Here is a 16,773-nt window from a genome sequence, read left to right on the forward strand (position 1 = left end):
GGGAGTGGCTGGGTGGGGAGGGTGGGGAGGGGCTGGGTGGGGAGGGTGAGCGGGGTGGGGTGTGGGAGGGGTGGGGCTGGGTGGGGAGGGGCTAGTCACCCCGTGGTGCCCTTATAAAGCCTCACAGTGTACCTACTCACGCCGGCCTTGGGCCCAACCTCACCAGTCGGGCATATCTGCGGAATACACCCACGCCGCCGTTTGACCCTGGCCATTGACCGAACAACCCAACGTTCCTACCAGCTCCCTCCGCAGGAGGAATGTGTTTTTGGCAATTACGTATGTATGTGGTAACGACTCAAAGAGACATTTATTTAAGACTTCCACAATAAGGGACCCGAGACTTCGTGCTTGTCTTCCAGCTTGTGTCTTCCTCCGAACGTCTCCACTCCTTGTGCTCTCTCCTTACATATGCCCTCAACCCCCATTCTCGAACCTTCTTGTCCTTTTTTTACCTTTAGCCAATCCCTGTCCGTTCACTCAGTCGGAGGAAGCGCCCCGGTGAGAACGAATTTCAAGGCTGGACTCCTCAGCTATATAAACCCTTGTCAAAGCCATCTCTTTGGCATACCTCAGCAACTGTTTTCGCTGTGGTGGTCCCCACCTGATGACGGACGTTTGTGTTGCGCCCGAAACGTCGTGATTTAATTCAGTTGTTTTCGCTTTTTTATTATTTTATTATTATTTTCACCTACGTGACTTTACCAAAAGAACCAAAGAGTATGGAGACACGTGATCTTGGGCCGTTCTCGCTTCTGCAGATGTTTTTAGAGATGCCAGAGAGGTAGATGGTAGATACATACACATTCAAGTAATGTTTGACGCATAGTTGGGTTAGCTTTTGCTGTCCTTAACGTAACCAGTGTGCTTGTGTTACTAAACATTCCTGTGGAGGGAGCTGGTAGGAACGTTGGGTTGCTCGGTCAATGGCAAGGGTCAACGGCGGCGTGGTGTATTCCGCAAATATGGCCGACTGTGAGAGCGGGCATAAGCCGGCATGAGTAGGTTAAACGTTGAGTTTTATAAGGGCACTACGGGGTGACCAGCCCCTCCCCACCCAGTACCACCACTTCCACCTCCACCCAGCCCTTCCTCACCCTCCCATCTTCACCCAACCCCACACCTCCCATTTTTGGATGCACGACGGACGGACACAATAATCCCCTGTGGGCTGGTGGTACCAGGTGGTTCCTACCAGTATAAATGGTGCATATATTCGCAGTGCATTTGCAGTTCTTTAGAAACTCCCCCCTTTTTTGTTGCCCACATAATGCACGAGCTTGATACACGGTGGTTTGGCTGCGGCAGCTCCTTACGATTACAATTTCCCTCCCTTTATCACTGCTAATCCTACATAATATACTAGCATAATATGACTTTGAAAGCCCCCCACCACCTACTACACATTCCACAACAAGTGACTAATCCCATATCTGCATTTGCCATCAATATGCTTATTCCGCTGTTGATATGTAAACTCCTTTGTCAAGGCACTCTCCTCCCCCGACCCAGCTTAAATATACGCTGCCAAGCTTGGCGGTTGTTCATTGGGACGCTGTCTTTCCGACAACTCTGTTTCTTCACCTGAGGACGGCTGCTTGTGTTGTGGCCGAAACGTCGTGAGAATTTGTATTTTATTATGTTTTATTTATATTATTTTATTATTTCCCTTCTACGTGACTTTACCGAAAGAACCAATAAGATGAATCCCTGCAGTCACGAAAGCTTTAAATCGAAATTTAAAGGTAGATGGTAGATACATACACACACATTCAAGTAATGTTTGACGCATGGTTGGGTTAGCTTTTGCTGTCCCTAAGGTAACCAGTGTGCTTGTGTTACTAATAAATGGTGCATATATTCGCACTATAATACAATTAAGTCATTAAGAGGACGTTAAACTTGTCACGGTTGGCTTGGGATAAATTGGTTGGTACGTTAGGCCACGCCCTATCGTCACGTGCAGGCGAGGCAGTCACGTGATGAAATCGCTAGTCACGTGCCCAACTGGACGAGGTGAGCTGCTGTTGAAATTGAGGCTTAACCGTTACAATTTAATCCGTCGCAATCCTTACAATAAACCATTAACACAGTTATGTTTTATCATACATATTTGATATTAGTGACCTTGCAATAGTAGTTAAGTTTTCATATATATTTTTTATATTTGCATAAATGTAAATATGCGATATTAATGGTAGGATACATTCCCTCAGGATTTTGAAGAACGGGAGGCCTGTATCGGTTGGGGGGGGGCATTCTTTTAGCCATCCCGTCGATATTACAGGTTTGATATATATGTACACTTATTTGTTATTAGTTTTATAGTTTTCAAATATGTACGATAGTGTGCAAATGTTATAGTATCAAATAGTTATTGATCATTTGCAGTGTTAATATTGTAAAATGTTGAGCCGCCATTATTGAGGCCTATTTGCTTAGTTGGAACCTGCCTCTTTGAATATCTAAGTGACACATTGTTATGTATTTGCTTAATTGATCAATAATTAATAGTATTATAAATTCTAGTTATGATAAGCACCGTAATGATTCTCAGTTGTCTTTCAGACAGCTCTGTCTTCACCTGAGGACGGCTGCTTGTGTTGTGGCCAAAACGTGATAATTTTATTTTTATAATTTTATTATTTCCCTTCTACGTGACTTTACCGAAAAAACCAAGAAGATGATTCTCAGTACTGTTTACGATCCTAGTATTAATCGGAACGGGGCTATGTTATAAATATTGTATAAGTATGGTAATCTGGAATAAGCATATTGTAAATCGTAGTTGGATAGGTTATGTAAATACTAGGATAATGATGGTAATACAAATAATAGGTAAAATAGCTGTATTTATCATAGTTAAGTTAGGAAAAGCATAGTATAATGGATAGTTATGATTAGTATGATATAAATGGTTGAAATAAGTATAGGGAGTTTTTATTATTAAAAAATGTTTACAATCGTGATACTCTTAGGTTTTTTCGGTAAAGTCACGTAGGTAAAAAATAAAATTTAAATTAATAAAAGTAAGAATAGAAATAAAATAATAAATCACGACGTTTCGGAGGCGACACAAGCTTCTGTCTTCAGGTGGAACCGTCACAGCACGATTGCTGTATCAAGTACCAAGAAGATGACTTGATACAGCTATCGTGCTGTGACGGTTCCACCTGAAGACGGAAGCTTTTGTGTTGCCTCCGAAATGTCGTGATTTATTATTTTATTTATATTATTACTTTTATTAATTTTAATGTAATTTTTTTACCTATGAGACTTTACCGAAAAAACCTAAGAGTATGAATCCTTGCAGTCACGAAAGCTTCAAATCTAGAATACAATAGTGATGCCAGCACGTCGATATTACAGGTCCGTTGGCGTAGCTGGGAGCCGGACGAAACGCGTTCCTTCGGAGTGGGCAGGTAGGAACTTGGTTGGACAGCGCATTCATGCACGACAGACAAATATGCACGACAGACAGACAAATATGCACGACAGACAGACAAATAATCCCTGGTGGGCAGTGTGGAACCTGTTGTTCCTACCTGTATAACAAGATAACTTAAGGTAGCCAGGCAGCCAGCCAGGTAGCCAGCCCCCTTAACTATCGGCCCCTCCCCCTTGCTTAGGCCCCTCCCCTGACCCCCCCTCCCTCAGGCCACTCTGCTGACCCCCCCTCCCTTACGCCCCTCACCTGACCACCCCCCCATATCCTTAGGCCCCTCCCCTGACCACCCCCATATCCTTAGGCCCCTCCCTTGACCCCCGTCCCTTAGGCCCCTCCCCTGACCACCACCCCCATATCCTTAGGCCCCTCTCCTGACCCCCCCTCCCTTAGGCCCCTCCCCTGACCACCCCCCCCCCATATCCTTAGGCCCCTCCTTTGACCCCCCCCTCAGGCCCCTCTCCTGACTGCCCCCTTCCTTAGGCCCCTCCCCTGACCCTCCCTTAGGCACCTCCCCTCTCCGTACCCGGCAGTAGGTCTCCACAAATCAAAGAGCTGTTTATATATATATTTATGCACGACAGACAGACAGACAAATAATCCCTGGTGGGCAGTGTGGAACATATTGTTCCTACCTGTATAACCCAATTTTGAACCCTCGTCAACCTCTCGGAAAGGATTGCCACCAAAACTTAAATTTCATCACTTATTGATGACCTCACTGTGTCCTCGATAACGATCACAGCCAGGAAAGAACGAGGCACAATGGGCACGGGTCACAGCAAGAATCCATTATGCTAATTGTGTGTATGTTGAACTTCTTTTGCACTGTACAATCGTGCTAATCAGAGGTGCGGGGGAAGGACAAACTTAACACAAGCAGTTCTAAAGAAATTAGTTTTAATTATAGATTTAAAAGCGCATACATTCAGTGGCTTCCTGATATTGAAAGGAATAGCGTTCCACACGGCTGCAGAAGCCACATCTGAAAGCGTGCAATGCGGTGACAGTCTTTGTTCAATGGCCAGTCTAAAGCCGCCACTGCTGCGAGGATGGACTTGAGTTTGCGTCAATAGATAAATAAGTAATATAAAAAACTTTTTTAATAACACGCTTTTATGAAATGTACGAGTAATGGCAGAACTCCACGACTCCAGGAAGTGGCCCCGAAGCTTGCCATAACGTAAGGTACAGTGGCCAATTACAACCAACGTCAGTTGACCGTGAACAATTAGACCCAAGCCTAAACATAATATATATTTTTATGATAGAATATGGTATTGTCATCAGTATGACATAATCATAGCAAGTTTGCAGTCGATACCACATTGGGAAGTGGGTTAAAATTTAGTAACAAGATTTGAGGATACAACAACGACAAACTGAGTTAAAAGAAAGCGTGTAATAAAGGCATTGAGCTTACACTTGACTCCACTCGGAGAGAGAGCAGGTTGACCCCGTCACGGCCCCCTGTATCACCGTGGGGACTGCAGCCGCCTCAGCAAAAAACGACCGGGAGGTGGGAAGGGCACAGCACATGGAGTGCCGTGGTCCTCAGAACATGGGGTTACCAGGGTCATCGGTGCTGATCCTGGATCGTGAGCTGAGCTGTTCCTGGGGCCGCTGCAAAGGGTGAGAACTCGGAAGGCCACGATGAGTCTCATTTTGCAAGAGTGACCCGGGGAAACGAATTTGTTAGTAGTGGCCAATGATCGCTGCTGTGTACTGGAGTGTCATTTGAATATTTAGCAGTGTATTTTCGAATTTGTCAAATTTGGACCATGATTGCTGGCACGTGATGGCCTGCTCCTGCAAATGACGTCATGGAATCTTTCATGTCCACTGTGAGTGAAGCAGACAGTGCGTAGTGATACTTTGGATATCACACACCGAAGTGCTAACCAGGGCGGCCAGCCGATTCAAATCGCAAACCTTGGCAACGAGTGGTGAGCGCGCTACTTCTGGGCGATGTCACAATCCAAAGAGTATGACCACTGAGATGGAGCAATTAAATCATGCTCGTGTTCCATCACCAGATCGAGAAAGATTGAGATGGTTTGGGGGAGGCCTTTTTCCGGCAGTGGAATGGCCATGGAGGATGAAGTCACATCAAACTTGCAGCCACTAGCGCTGCAACCATTCAAGGTGATATTTAAGAAATAACTAGCTTGTTTGCCCATTCTAGGACCGAAGCTGTAATATTTATGAAAAGATTGAGCAGAGTGTAATTGTATTTGTGTAAATTTATTGTCAGTGAATCTTGCACAAAAGGATGTCATCAAACACTTCACTGCATTTCATTGTAGCACTGCATTAATGGCAGTGATTCTTGCACAAAACTGTCATAAAACACCTCACTTCATGTCACTTGCACTGTATATAACTGACCTTCAATTTGTTAAAATTCGCTGCTTTGATGCTTTAATCTCTTCTGCTTTCGGTCACGGGTTGAAATAAATAGGAATTCGATACAATATCTGGAAAATCACCGAGAAATTTATATTTTACCATAATGTAGAAATAAGAAATAACACCAAATCCACTTTGTTGCTGCGTAGAATTGTTTATTAGATTCACTTTCAATAAATAGATGTCAAACTTGAAGCGAATTTGCGATTTTTTTAAAATTTCTGCTCGACCCTTTGCGCGAGTGTAAAAATCCACCCACTCATGAATATTAATGGCGGGGGGGGGGTTGCGGTATGTAGAGTGACGTCACACGCGTTACACACAAACATAGGAGTAATTCTTAGATTCGCAACCCCAAATTGCTCTAATTAATCGAATTTCTAAGGAGTGGATTGTCACCCCCATACCGATGGTGGAGCCAACACGGAGTAACGGAAAATTGTGTCAGTTCAGCATCATAGTGATGATGGGCCACTCGGTGACTTCGAAACCAGGGGTGAGGTCAAATGGCCCCAAGGCAGGAAGTTGAAAACTTAGTCTTCCTTTTGTTACCAATTGAGAAACCAGGGCCATGTGAACGTAGAGTATAAATAAACAAAACCAACATTTTTTTTTATTTTACCAGGTAAGGCCCACTGAGATATATCTTTCTTTTTCAGAAGCCATCTGGGCAAAAAATGATAGCTCAACGAAGTGGCTTATGGTGTTCACATTTATAGCAACCAAATACTTAAGAATCACTGCACCAGATTGAATTAAATGATAACGTCACCCTGCTGCTGCTCTATTTAAGACCGGGAGCAACAGGAGAGCTTCACCATTCTTGCCCGATGAAGCTGATTGTAATTACCAGCGAAACGTCATACTCAAATTTTAAAATGCTGTTGATTCTCTCATCAACACACCAGTGGGCTAAATAAGTGAATTATTTTGTCCTTTGAAAAACGTGACACATTTTTTACTGTTTGGCCGTGTTGGGTGGTGGAGGGTTACGACACATTTATAAATAACGCGATCTGACCCAAAAACCTATGTTATGAATAATATTGGTTGCGAAAGCCTACGTGTTAAACAAATACTTTAAATGCATATTTCTAATTTGTCGAGGGAAAAACCGGAGGACCCCTAGAAATAACCATACAAGCACAAGGGGAGAGAGACATGCAAACTCCAGGCGCCTGGGTCGGGATTGAACTTACAACCTCCTGCATACCAAGCGAGGTAGTAAACATATCATCATCGTGGCACTCTCGCCTACGTGGCACCCAAATGAAAGCATTGTAGGCGCCCGTGAAAAATAGGGTGCACGAGTGAGCTCAGACCCTAGCCTGGGACGAAGGGCCTTTCCGGGAATGAAATACAGATCGTGTTTCTGTTTGCGGTATTGACAAGTGTGAAGCCGCAGCATAATCTATGAAGAATGCAGTGTTTAACAGAAGTGCCAAGACTTTGTAATTACATTTCAAATAAAACCATTGTTTATTTTTTTTCATAACTGGGATTACAGTACATTTCTCTGTGTTATATTTACATGTCTATCAGCATCTGTGGTTTTGTGTATGTGTGCGTGTGTATGTAGGTAGTGGATCGCACCCTGCGCTATGGACCCAGTTACCAGAATTTCAGTACCACTGACGGTCAACAGTCCTGGGTCTTCCGTGGGTCGACTCAAACTCAGGTGAGAGATCTGGTGCGACATGCAAAGATCGTCACTTGGCAAACAAAGGTGGCCGGGAATGGTCACCCAGTCCATTGTGTACCATGCCGGCCTTGCCCCAACAGTTTAGCACCTCGGCTTTTGGGTGAATTTATAAATAATTGGAAAAAAGGCGTTACTGGGAGGGTTTGTCGGGGAAGCGAGTTGCCGTGCATGACTACTTCCTCTTGAATTTAAATGTCATCTTCTTGAAAGCAGCCTTCATGTTGCTGTGCAGCTTCTTTGCATTTTCTTATTCGCCAGTAAACAGATCCATGTTAAAGTAGCAGCGAGTAGTGGAGAGTGGCCTCATTGCTGACGCCACACAGTGTCGGAGCAGAATCACAACACCACTTGACGAGCCTTTGTCGTTAACACAGCCTTGACAGTGCCATGCGGTGGACCCTTGAGCAGTGACTAATTCATACAATTGGCGGTAGCAGTAAAATCATCATCGTGCTGCCAAATCCCTAATGGTTTCAAATGTGTGGCGGCCCTCACACTGATGATGTCTTATGGTTCCCTCTGGAAATTAATGAAGAACACTCTGTTATGTATATATTATATATACATAACAGAGTTATGTATATATAGTATATATAATACAAATTATTTTATATATAGTATGTTCCTAGGGGAGATGTCACAGACAGGGGTACTTGTGAAGTCACTTCAGGAGGTGTCTTTATGTAGTGACATGATGTCACTACTGTATCGGGTCTGTATACACATGACGTCACTGCTATGTTGGGTCTGTACACGTGACGTCACTGCCTGTTCGGTATGGAGGCTGTTAATGGGTGCCACGGGGATTGTGTCAGGCCGTGGCACTCAGAGTGACCCCGGCTGGGCACGTGACCGGATCTAGCAGGTGGCCAGGGGGCCTGGGGGACCCTGGGGATCATGTGGTCGGGGAGTGGAGCCTTCTCGTGGGTTCGAGAAGGGGGGCGTGGCCAGGCTGTGGCCGGCCACGCCAGAGAGGCTGATAAGCGGGCTTAGCGGGGAGAACTGGACTGTTGGTGCCTGGGATGAGGTCGTCTCATGAAGACTCTGAAGAAAGAAGTCTCCAGTCATCGTGGCCAAGCAGAAGCTCTCCTGGCTTGGCCACGCCAAGTAGTACCCGAGTGTTAGCAAAAATAGGACGGTGGTCACCACCTTATGTAGGGTGTGTTGCATTTGTGTTGCAGTTGTGTTAAATAAATAGTGTTGCCTCCACACGAGTGTAAGCACCTCTCGAACCATTACATTTATTCACAACAGGGGCACACCTTTGATATCCCTTATAAATATAGTTTGTGGAATGTCACATGTTTTGGAGTTGGGATAAGCCACGTTATTTATTAGGATGGTCTGTTTTTCAACTATTGAAACTGGAAACTTGCTATATTTGAGACCTCAGTTTAATCACAGATGGCGAGCAAGGTCTTCAAACTTTCCTTTTGTTAACTACCTCGCCTGGGTTCGATCCCGACCCTGCATATTCTCCCGGTGGTTGTGTGGATTTTTCTCCGGGTCCTCCAGTCTTTCCCTCCACATTTAGAGACATGCGTTTAGAGTATTTGGCTGCTATAAATTTCCATGTGATAAGCCACTTTGTTGATTCTGAAAAAGAGCTAGGTAGCTCAGTGGGCCTGAACTGATGAAATAAATAAATGGTTTATAGTTTAGTTTGAATGCAATGAAACAATATTCTTGAACCAATTACTTTCACTAAAATAATTTGCAAAACAACGTAAAATATGTGTCATGGTCACTCCACAGACAACGCGCTCACAACACAATACCTTGGCAAATGGACTAACACGTACACCAACTTGTAATAAATATGCAATGCAAAGGTCTAGAAGCATGGTCCTTATAGACAGAATACAGATTGGAGCACACACTCAGGTTAAAGATACCATTCCGCCTGTTAATAAGTAATATTTTTAAAAAACTTTTTAAAAAACACGCTTTTATGAAATGTACGAGTAATGGCAGAACTCCACGACTCCAGGAAGTGACCCCGAAGCTTGCCATAACGTAAGGGACTGTGGCCAATTACAGCCAACGTCAGTTGACCGTGGAAAATTAAACCCAAGCCGAAACATAACATTTAAAAAAGGATGTTTAAAAATATAGATGTGTTATGATAGAATATAGTATTGTCATCAGTAAGACATAAGTATACCAAGTTTGCAGTCGATACCACATTGGGAAGTGGGTTAAAATTGAGTTACAAGATTTGAGGATACAACAACAACAACAACAAAAGACGAGTGAGTTAAAAGAAAGCGTGTAAAATAGTGGTGTTTCGGAGGCCTGATGATAAAGGCCTTTGCAAGACCCTAGAATTGAAATGTGAGTGGGAAGGAATTAGTGGGGACATGATGCCTCTTTCTTGGTGTGGGTTGCGAATTTGATGAGCTATAAAGCTCTTTTCATAGATGTCCAGTAGGACATCTGTGCCATGCTAAGTGCACCTTCAGGCCTGCGAAGTGTCAAAGGCTTGTAGCCAGTAGGTCATGGAACAGACCCAGGTGCCATGGGATTGACTGACTGAGATGACTGGCAGATGCACACGTAACACACTTCTCTCACCTGACTTCACTTTCTTGTGGTGCGTGTTATTGTGGCCATTTCTGTTCCCATCTGCGTTGCCGCTGGTCCCTGGATCAGAGGACCTCCATAAACCACCCGCCTGGCGCCGCTTCTGCATCGTCCACGGCCCTCGGCTGCAGCATTACACATGGGTAAAGTGCGGTGAGGCCTTCCAAGATGTTTGTCCGGAGCCATGGTGGCTTGTCTTCCCTGTTCATGGGACTGGCTTCACTGGCATCATCTACAGTCTGTGCTGGAAAGCTGCCATAGAGCACAAAAAGAGAAGCAGAAGAAGATGGTTTAGACATTGAAGGTTTCACCCACCAGAATGCAGCGTACAGCGCTTGTGCACTCAAGGCTTTCTAGGTTCCTGCACAATGTTCTTACCTTCCAAGCTACGATTACGACACACATACCTCGACATTGTCTCAGAAAGATGGATATGCATTTGAAGATTCTTTAGTTATTTTTTTCATCACTGCCTTGTGGTAGGTGTAGAGATATCATAGTGTGAACTGATACTGCTGAGATCCTAATTTATACGCCAGGTAGCTGATTCATCTTCTTGGTTCTTTCGTGACTTTACCGACTTTACCGAAAGAACCAAGAAGATGAATCCCTGCAGTCACGAAAGCTTTAAATCAAAGGTAGCTGATTGAGATAAAACTGGGCTTTAAAGTGAAGCGAGTTTGTTTTAATTAAATCCTAGTTCTGAGAGTTATGTGATGGAAGTCATATATGTTTCCATGGACCATTGTCTAACATGGGGTGATGCTGCAAGAGAATGGGCATGGATGAATAATTTTGGAGCATGATGCTTAATGCACATGAGTTAATTGTATCATCGATGAAGCTTGAAAATGTGTGCCAGACTGGCAAACGACACGTCAATTAGTTGTGTGTAGCTACTAGATAAGAGCTTTTTGTTTCAGTTTGTTTTTCTTCAAGTCGCTTTAACATGAGGGACTGACTTTTCCAAATTTTCCCCAAAAAGTTATTTCTGCAATGATATTTTTTTGTGACGATAGGCCCACAGTGATGACATCACCTTTATTGCGTTATTGAAGAACAAAACACGAGGATGTCTTCACAATTCTGGCTATTGACTGATGAAGCTGGTTGTAATCAGCGAAATATTGTTCTCCAATGGTAAATGTTGTGGGTTTACTCCAAAACACTGGTGTGCTGAAGTAGTCACGTACTGGAACAAACCTTGGCTGTGTGGGGTAGTGGTGGGTTTAACAACACATTTATATTTATTCAATCTATCCCAAAAATACCTTTATTATGGACATTGCTTTATATGCGGGGTAGATAGGGAGGGGTGTGACATGTGAACTCGCCTAACAAAGCGCCATTATAGAAGCCTTGCACCAAGACACAGCGATCAGCCCCATGGAACGCAGAACGGCCATCATAACGGTCTTGTAGACTGCGTCCACAGACAAGGAAGGAGCAAACCACATTCAGCAAGTTAACCCCAGTAAAATATCAACAAAATATCAACTCTCATTTCTAATTAGTGAGGGTTAGGGACTTACAAAGTTAGGGTTTGGAGTTGGGGCTATGTTAGGGTTTAGAGTTACAGATAGGGTTTGGAGTTAAGGCTAGAGTAGGGTTTGGCAACTAAAATAACAGCCATTTTTGTCGAATTCGTAAAAATATTTTTCAATGCACATGAATACGAGATGGTATTTAATAAATAACTTTATGACGCAATTCTTTAAGGGCCACATACCTTTCCTGAGCCACAGGTTTCCAACCCCTGTGGGACAGGGATAATGATATTTTTGGATTGCACTCTCATGTTCACGTCCTTTGGATTGCACTCATGTTCACGTCGTTTGGATTGCTCTCTCAGGGTCCTAATCTGTCATTGACACTGCTGTTGTGCGCATATGCGGGCATGATACTCTTATGCAGAGACGGAAGCTCATGCTAATCTCCCTCCCTAATCCCTCTCTCCCTAATATCCCCCATTAACAAATCTGAAGTGCTTGCGTCCGTGGATGGAATTCCTTTCCAGCTCAGACCCCGCTTGCTTGCCAATCGCCACATAAATTAACTGTGTTGTAACTGCTCTCTTGCTGGTTCAGCAGTTACACTGCTGGATTATATTTTTTCCGCCTGAGGACGACCGCTTGTGTTGCGATCGAAACGTTGTGATTTATTTTATTTTATACCTACGTGACTTTACCGAAAGAACCAAAAGAGTATGGATTCCTGCAGTCACGAAAGCTTCAAATCAAGATTGATAATGATATTCTTATTACCTGGAGGTTTTTGGGCCACGTTAGGTGCCTGAAGGATGGCCGTGGTGCTGGTTTGAGTGGAAGTCATTGTGGTTGTCACGCTGCGCATGCGCTTGATCCAACCAAACATTCCCATCGCAGGCTCTGCTCCTGAATGACCAACCGGCAGAACCAATACGTCGTAGGGATAGGTATCTGTTGTGTCTTGACCCTCCAGAGCAACCCCGGACTCACTCCTTAATCAGACCAGAGGCAGAGAAGCTTCAACATGAACGAGTGCTTTACTGAACGACTCCGGGAAGTGGCCCCAAACCCCAGGGACAGCGGTCCTTTATACAGTGAGGGAAAAAAGTATTTGATCCCCTGCTGATTTTGTATGTTTGCCCACTGACAAAGAAATGATCAGTCTATAATTTTAATGGTAGGTTTATATGAACAGTGAGAGATAGAATAACAACAACAAAATCCAGAAAAACGCATGTCAAAAATGTTAAAAATGGATTTGCATTTTAATGAGGGAAATAAGTATTTGACCCCTCTGCAAAACATGACTTAGTACTTGGTGGCAAAACCCTTGTTGGCAATCACAGAGGTCAGACATTTCTTGTAGTTGGCCACCAGGTTTGCACACATCTCAGGAGGGATTTTGTCCCACTCTTTGCAGATCTTCTCCAAGTCATTAAGGTTTTGAGGCTGACATTTGGCACTCGAACCTTCAGCTCCCTCCACAGATTTTCTATGGGATTAAGGTCTGGAGACTGGCTAGGCCACTCCAGGACCTGAATGTGCTTCTTCTTGAGCCACTTCTTTGTTGCCTTTTGCCGTGTGTTTTGGGTCATTGTCATGCTGGAATACCCATCCACGACCCATTTTCAATGCCCTGGCTGAGGGAAGGAGGTTCTCACCCAAGATTTTACGGTACATGGCCCCGTCCATCGTCCCTTTGATGCGGTGAAATTGTCCTCTCCCCTTAGCAGAAAAACACCTCCAAAGCATAATGTTTCCACCTCCATGTTTGACGGTGGGGATGGTGTTCTTGGGGTCATAGGCAGCATTCCTCCTCCAAACACGGCAAGTTGAGTTGATGTGTGTTACCAACTGTTTTATTGGTGACTGGTCCCAGCTGCCTTGAGATCATTGACAAGGTCCTCCCGTGTAGTTCTGGGCTGATTCCTCACTGTTCTCATGATCATTGCAACTCCACGAGGTGAGATCTTGCGTGGAGCCCCAGGCCGAGGGGAGATTGACAGTTCCTTTGTGTTTCTTTCATTTGCGAATAATCGCACCAACTGTTGTCACCTTCTCACCAAGCTGCTTGACGATGGTCTTGTAGCACATTCCAGTCTTGTGTAGGTCTACAATCTTGTCCCTGACATCCTTGGAGAGCTCTTTGGTCTTGGCCATGGGGGAGAGTTTAGAATCTGTTTGATTAATTGTTTCTGTGAACAGGTGTCTTTTTATACAGGTAACAAGCTGAGATTAGGAGCACCCCCTTTAAGAGTGTGCTCCTAATCTCAGCTGATTACCTGCATAAAAGACACCTGGGAGCCAGAAATCCTTCTGCTTGAGAGGGGGTCAAATACTTATTTCCCTCATTAAAATGCAATTCAATTTATAAAATTGTTGACATGCGTTTTTCTGGATTTTTGTTGTTATTCTGTCTCTCACTGTTCAAATATACCTACCATTAAAATTATAGACTGATCATTTCTTTGTCAGTGGGCAAACGTACAAAATAAGCAGGGGATCAAATACTTTTTTCCCTCACTAGTTTCTAGCAAAGTTTGACATAACGTTAGGGACCGCGGACAATTACACCCAAACAACGAAATATAACATATCTTCCCCCTTAAATGGTAATGTCCACATTAACACAAACAACAACTTTATCTAACTTGGAAGAGAGTGTAGGCAGCCTCAACATTCCGCTAAACCCAAATGGGATTATTCTGCCCCTCGCTTCCACGGTTAGCACTAACTATAACGTACTGAAAGTTTTCTTTCTCTGGGTGGATTGCGCCGCAACACCGGAACAGGCTCAGGTGTAGATGTAGGCTCAGGCTGAGCCTCAGGTGTACTTGGACGATTGGGCTCTGTTGGCAGTGGTGTAGAAGGGGCTGGCGTAGGTGCTGACATGTTCCAGTAGGGTGTCAGCTCACTTGTGAAGGTAAACGCTGGCGTATTTACTTCAGAGTTTGTAGCCGCAGGTTCATGAGGAAGTAACTGGTCGACATGTCTCCTTCAGGTCTTGTTGTCTTGGGTGCTGACTTTGTATGAGACAGGTCCAGTCTTTTGAAGAACAGTTGCAGGAACCCACTTTTCCTTAGTGGTGTAGTTCCGTTCATAGACAGGATCTCCAACAAAGAACTTTCTGTCCTTAGACCGCCTTGCTCGTACATTGACTTGATCTTGCTGGGTGTTGGTCTCAATAGATCAAGGCGAGTCCGGAGCTGTCTTTTCATGAGTAGGTAAGCAGGGGACGTTCCAGTTATCGCATGCGGAGTGTTGCTATACTTGAGCAGGAAAGTGTCGAGTCGCAGCTTCAGTGGTGCCTCCCTTCTGGGTGCTTTTAAAGCATGTTTGATTGTCTGAACCATTCTCTCTGTAACTCCATTAATAGATGGATGTGCTTGATTCCATTGTTCTGTAGGAAATTCTGCATTCTTTAGATGCAAAAGATGGCCCATTGACCGTGACTATCTGCTCAGGCAGTCCTAGACATCCAAACATCTCCCTCAGAATCTCGAAGGTCTTCCCCGATGTTACGGTGGACATGACTGAGACCTCTGGCCACTTTGAATGGGCGCCATCGGCAACCAGCAACATCATTCCTTCCACTGGTCCTGCAAAATCTAGGTGAACACGCTGCCACGGGCTCGCTGGCCAATCCCAAGGATGCAGTGGGGCCAAGGTTGGCATGTTTCTGTTGATTTTACATGAAGTGCAGGATTTGGCTGTGGCTTCAATAACCTGGTCTAGCCCCAGCCACCAGAAATAGCTATGCGCTAATTCTTTCATCCAGACGATTCCACAATGTCCAGAGTGCAGCTCATCCAGGACAAGTTTCCTCAGCTTTGGCGGTATAATGACAAGCATACCCTACAGTAGGCATCCCGCAGTCACCGTCAACTCTTTTCCCCGAGAAAGGTAAGGTCGTAGATCAAGCGGCGCATCAGAGACACGTGGCGGGTCACTTCTCATCACTCGGTCGAACACTCTGGACAGTGTTGGATCTCCCTTTGTTTCCTTATTGATTTGTTGAGCGGTCAAAGGTGTGTTCTCTACCATATCGAAGTAGAAAACCTTCAATTCGCTACTTTTAAGGCAGTCAGGCAGAGGAAGTCGTGACAAGCCATCAGTGTTGGTGTGTTCTTCAGACCTTGGAAACTTGATGTCTAGTTGTGAGCACTCAGGAGGAGTGCTCAACACTGCAGTCTGCTCGCTGCAAGAGTTGGTATTCCAGAGTACAGACCAAATATGGAAGTCAGAGGACGATTTTCCGTCAGCAAGGTGAATCTCCATCCAAACAAGGAGGAATAACACTTTTTGATTCCGAATTCCCAACGCTTTTTCCATCTGCAGGTATTTCACCTCTGCTTTGCAGAGCGTCTTTGACGCGAACGCAATGGGCCTTTGTTTTCCAGCAGGTGTGATGTGCAACAAAACAGCCCCAACTCCATATGGAGAGGCATCGCATGCAAGTTGAATTGGCAAGGACGGGTCGAAGTGAGTTAACATGCAGTCGCTGCCCCCCCCCCCCCCACCCCGTAGGTGGGGCCCCAAACCATGGTTGCGGCTGTAACCTCGCTCGCAAGCTGCTGCTGCTGAGGTGTGTGTGTATGCAGCCTATTGCATAGGATTGTCGAGCGCCGATTGACCGGCTGATCTATTTTTTGAATATAACTTGCGTTATATTAAAATAAATTAAAACAACTAAATTAAATCACGACGTTTCGGGTGCAACACAAGCGTCCTTCAGGTGGGGACAACGTAGCGAAAGCATAGCCGCTTAAGTGTCTAAGAGATGGCTGTGACGAGGAATTATATAGTCACGGGGGATGGAGGGAGGGGAGGGGCCATGGTGAGTGTGTGGGCGGGTTGTGGACTGGGAGGCAACATTGTGAAGTACGGGGGGGGGGGGAACATTGTGAAGTACGGGGGGGGGGGGGGGTGAACGCTGACTTTACCCACTGCACTGGCCGAGGGATAACCCAACTTCGGTCAGTCAGGTAAAGAGCCACTCCGAGCTCCATGTTAGATGTCCCCTACCCTAGGTCCCGACTTCCACCCTTCACATTCCCGGACTCTCCTGACGACCTTGTTCGCGTCACGGGTCCCAGCCTAAATACCTCAGAGAGACATGACGTCACCGTTCGTGACATCGTACCGGA

The 16,773-nt window shown here is 45.0% G+C and overlaps 1 long non-coding RNA gene across 3 annotated transcripts; it reads left to right on the forward strand.

Annotated features, from left to right (window-relative positions):
• The first annotated feature begins 2,037 nt into the window (after positions 1-2,037).
• Positions 2,038-14,050, forward strand: LOC133355629 (uncharacterized). 3 transcript variants are annotated; one of them, XR_009756712.1, is made up of 5 exons: positions 2,038-2,287; positions 3,370-3,422; positions 4,887-5,077; positions 7,434-7,532; positions 10,209-14,050. It is a non-coding gene; the product is annotated as an uncharacterized LOC133355629 (long non-coding RNA). The 3 variants fall into 3 exon arrangements; XR_009756711.1 differs by having other exon boundaries at positions 2,039-2,287; positions 4,896-5,077; XR_009756713.1 differs by having other exon boundaries at positions 2,039-2,287; positions 4,939-5,077.
• Positions 14,051-16,773: the final 2,723 nt, after the last annotated feature.

This window comes from Lethenteron reissneri, chromosome 51 (genome assembly GCF_015708825.2).
Source record: "Lethenteron reissneri isolate LAM-NWPU_2019-01 chromosome 51, ASM1570882v1, whole genome shotgun sequence".
In the NCBI taxonomy this organism is placed as follows: Eukaryota; Metazoa; Chordata; class Hyperoartia; order Petromyzontiformes; family Petromyzontidae; genus Lethenteron; species Lethenteron reissneri.